The 4,667-nt window shown below is 39.3% G+C and overlaps 1 long non-coding RNA gene across 1 annotated transcript; it reads right to left on the minus strand.

The window, feature by feature from the left end:
• Positions 1-380: 380 nt before the first annotated feature.
• Positions 381-2,600, minus strand: LOC121692189. The gene is made up of 3 exons (XR_006025238.1): positions 2,381-2,600; positions 2,030-2,172; positions 381-469 (listed from the first exon to the last, which is right to left on the minus strand). It is a non-coding gene; the product is annotated as an uncharacterized LOC121692189 (long non-coding RNA).
• Between the last annotated feature and the right edge of the window lie 2,067 nt (positions 2,601-4,667).

The following is a 4,667-nucleotide window of genomic DNA, read 5'->3' on the forward strand; positions in this document are numbered from 1 at the left end:
ACTTCTCACTCTTCCTGCTCCCTCCAGGTACTCCACACGGACAGCTTACCTGTGGCTTATTTACAGTGCTTAGGCTGATTGCAAAGTGAACTAATTATCTAAAACAGTTTTAATGAAGAAAAACTGTTTTAGATAATTAGTTCACTTTGCAATCAGCCTAAGCAGTGTAAATAAGCCACAGGTAAGCTGTCCGTGTGGAGTGTGTTTACAGTTCTGTGTGTGTGTGCTGTGCAGTGGATTGTACCTACAGTTTTGCATTTAATAATAATAATAATAATAATAATAATAATAATAATAATAATAATAATAAGCTTTGTTTGTATAGCATCTTTCATACACAGAATGCAGCTCAAAATGCTTCACATTTAAAACATTTAATATGCTTTGCTGTTTCTTCACAGGTGACCTTCACTTCTTCATGTAATTCAATCTGTCTCTTCAGTGGCACCACTTTAAGCCTGAGCTCCTCCTATAAAGAATCATCTCACACCTTACCGCCAATACAGCCGGGCCCGTATTCACAAAGAATTTTAAGGCTAAAAGTAGCTCCTAACTGGCGAATTTAGGAGAAACTCCTAGACATAATGGGTGTGTCACTCGTAACTTTAGGACTCCTGATTTTTTTGAGTAATTCACAAAGCATTTTAGCCTTCAAAGTAGCACCTAAGTCTGGGACAGCTTAAAAGCCTCACTAAGACCTATTCACAAACCGCTTTTTGTGGCATTTCACGTTGTGATGTTTTGAAATGCGTATGCGGCTACAGGAGCTTCCAATCACGAGGAAACAATAATTATGCATTGTAGGCATAACTAAGGGACGCAATAACGCCACCAACAACAGCCAAAACTACTCATTGTCAACATGTAAATTAAATGTAACGTTTCATTGTGGATCAAATTAAAATGTTCTCCTCTTTGCAAACGTAGGCATAGGCATATGGTGACAGATTAATTTATGCTGCAAAGACACTGCATCAATCCGTATGTTTCATTAGGCTGCTAGGCTATTTGTTTTCCCTTAGTCTTTATTAATTTAGGCTATTTATTCAGTTATTCATCATCTTCCGTCCTTTGCATTATAGCGCACGCATTCTCAGACCTGGCACCTCATGCACAAGCTTGACTGGCTGATTGAAATACAGTACGTATTGATGCAGTATCTTTGCAACATTTTTTAAATGAATCTTTATGAAGACACATTTGCAAAGAGGATAAACAATTTACATTACATTACATTGCATTTGGCTGATCCATTTTTAATCAAAGCAACTAACAGTAAGAATAAGTGCATCAGTTAGTGGTATTTTTAAACAGCCGAGTGTCAGTTTTAGTCAGGTGGTAAGTGCTAGGATCAGCAAGACTAGTTGTAAGCAGTACTACGAGAGGAGATGTTTTCTGAAGAGCACCTCTTTTAGTAGGAACTGGCAGTGCGTTCCACCAACGAGGAAAAACAGATGAAAAAGTTTGGATTGGCATTGGAATTTAATTTGATTTTGTTGTTGTAGGTGGCGTTATTGCCTGCCTTATAGTTACAATGCACAATACAATATTGAAATAATACAAACCGCTGCTTAGGATTGTTTGTGAGTAGGTCTTAGTGAGTTAGGAGTCCTCTTCTTCTAAGCTGTCCCAGACTTAGGTGCTACTTTTAGGGCTAAAATGCTTTGTGAATTACTCTTAGTCAAATAAATGGGGAAGCCTAAAGTTATGAGTGACATGCCCATTAGTAGAGTTTCTCCTAAATTCACCAGTTAGGAGCTACTTTTAGCCTTATAATTCTTCGCGAATACGGCCTCAGGCTGCTAGCTGTCGTGCCAGCACTGCTCTTGAGGCATCGGGGAGTGAGGTTTACTAACGTTCCATTCCGTACATTGCTAACATCAATCAAACCAAGCACTTATTTTTTTAAGATAGACATATATCACATTTATAACTAATGTCCAAAAGAGATCCGAATGCACTATTACAGTAATACCGATAAAATGAAATAATTTTCTAAAAAAAAAAAAAAACACTACAGTACACTTACCTTAAGGTCAGGCACTGTTCTACGGATTGGTCTGAAGTTGTGAGACTTGTGATTTTTCGAGTTTCGACATTCATAGCACACCAGCTCTCTATCTTCTTGACAGAACAGTTGTAATTCCTTTCCATGCAGACTGCAGAGGCAGTCTGAAAATAATCCATGTGCAAGTTATAGTACTATGAGTGATAGAGCCTTCGTCGATGTAGCCCTTCAATATACTAGTGCTTTTAACAGTGACATCTTAATTCAATGCCTACTGCTTTTATCAGAACAACTGACAAATAGGGAGAGAATGAGATAGGCCCTACCAACCAGGTCACCTTGGAAACATCAAGAGGTGGCATTATGACTCACCAGACTCCTTCCTCTTTTGCCCTCTTTCTGGGACTTCGTCTGACTCTTTCCTCTGGTCCACTTGTGAACTGGTGGGACTCTGCCTTCACCCTCCTCCTTTCTCTTTTCTGCTACATCCGTGGACAGTCATGGTCCTCATGAGTGGGAGATATGCCACTTTTTGGCAACAATACATTGCTTCTGTCAATAACAATCACGAAAGTGTTAAAATCATAGTATTTTATGCACCACAAAAATAGATCAAGGATGCAAGCTGTTGATGGAATTGCCTACTTTGATGATGAGTCATCATAATTAGCAGATACTTGTCTGAATCCAAGTCTAAATACAAACTTAAGATCTTCACTGACCTTTATTTGTCTGAAAACATCAACTCTGATGAGTAACAAAGATATCAACCATCACTGGTTTACAAACTCTACAAATGTTTTAATAAAACACTGTAAAAAGAGTGCTGCAGAGACCTGCTTTTTTCCCCACCGTATCAAAGCATTGTACAAGGCTTCAAAAATGAGTTTGAAAAACCTTGTAATACCTTTTTAATTATCTGTTATGCTTTGAACACATAGTTTGGGATAACGGAGGACAAACACAATGTGTGCTTACAAGTATGTGTGGATAAACCGGTTAGGGAAGTGGGCATGTATAGGCCTAGTGTGGTGTTGAGTTACAGTAGGTCACCCTGGTGGATATCTAGCTGCAATACTGGTGAATATTACTCAGTCCAAGAAAGTGGTCAAATAAATAAAAATGTCTGATGCTAATATCATTTAATTTAGGGGATGAAAAGAAAAGTAGAAATATGCTTATGTCGCCAATCGCCATATCTTATTCTTACTGACATTTCTTACCGTATTTATAATGCATGTCAAATTAATTTGTCTATGAACAATTGATTACAACCTGTGCTGACACATTGCAAGATTTCTCCCCAGTTAGTTTGTTCTCCAAGTCTATGGCCATCTGGTGCAGTTTCATTTTCTTTAAGATTTTACACACGGTCCCACCAGAATGTTCTTTAGTGTACATTTGCACAATTAACTCTACTGTGTCATGATGGTCAGCTTTCTCAAGTTTTGCCCATGGAATCTGGCCAATATCCTTCAAATAGTGCTTGAACTTCTTGAAGTCGGCAGAGCTGAGGTTCTCCATGGTGTTCCTCAGTATGTCCTGGATGGAGTTGTTGGTGGAGTCTGCCATGTCAACCTATATGCAAAATGTTAGTTAAAATGTAAACAATAATAATAATAATAATAATAATAATAATAATAATAATAATAATTATAACAACTTCAAAATGACACCTTTCATATAACAAAATATCATAAAAGGAATAAAGAAAAAGAGGCATTGTTTCACAAACTGATGTGAGAATGGGTTATGCACTGTGGATGTATAGATGTGTGTGGATGTATACGTGTGTGTGTGTGTGTGTGTTAATAACCATTTAAAAAACGTGTGTGTGTGTGTGTGTGTGTGTGTGGATATATACGTGTGTGTGTGTGTGTGTGTGTGTGTTAATAACCATTTAAAAAACGTGTGTGTGTGTGTGTGTGTGTGTGTGTGTGTGTGTTAATAACCATTTAAAAAACGTATTTAATTTCATTTCTTTATTCTTTTCTGATTAAAGCACAATCTGATTCATGGGCAAGTGGGGGACATTCAGTGGGGAACATGGGTGTTATAACTCCTTAACACATCACACATCACCCAGGTCAGTGTTTGTTAGTTTTTTTAAGATGCATAATGTCTGAAAGGGGGCAAACTTATGTAAGCAGAAGAGACTTACAGATAAGAGTGAAATGTTGTCAAACTTGCTATGCTATGGTTATACTTACGGTTCGTTGCACTTTGTTGACATGAAAACTGATGCCCGCATCTGGCGAAGAGAGCTCAGCGCCGCCTGTACTTCCTGCGGAAACTCAGGCGAGCAAGTGCTCCACCAGCCATCATGACCACATTCTACCGAGGCACCATCGAGAGCATCCTCTCCAGCTGTATCGCTGTGTGGGGCGGAAGCTGCACTGAATACAACAGGAAAGCCCTGCAGCGCATAGTGAACACAGCTGGAAGGATTATTGGTGCTTCACTCCCCTCCCTGAAGGACATTTACACCACCCACCTCACCCGCAAGGCGACCAAAATTGTGAGTGATGCAAGTCACCCCGCTCACAATCTGTTTGATCTACTGCCCTCTGGGAAGAGGTACAGAAGCCTGCGCTCCCGCACTACCAGACTCACCAACAGCTTCATACACCAAGCCGTAAGGATGCTGAACTCTCTCCCT

This window comes from Alosa sapidissima, chromosome 2 (genome assembly GCF_018492685.1).
Source record: "Alosa sapidissima isolate fAloSap1 chromosome 2, fAloSap1.pri, whole genome shotgun sequence".
NCBI classification, from domain to species: Eukaryota; Metazoa; Chordata; class Actinopteri; order Clupeiformes; family Clupeidae; genus Alosa; species Alosa sapidissima.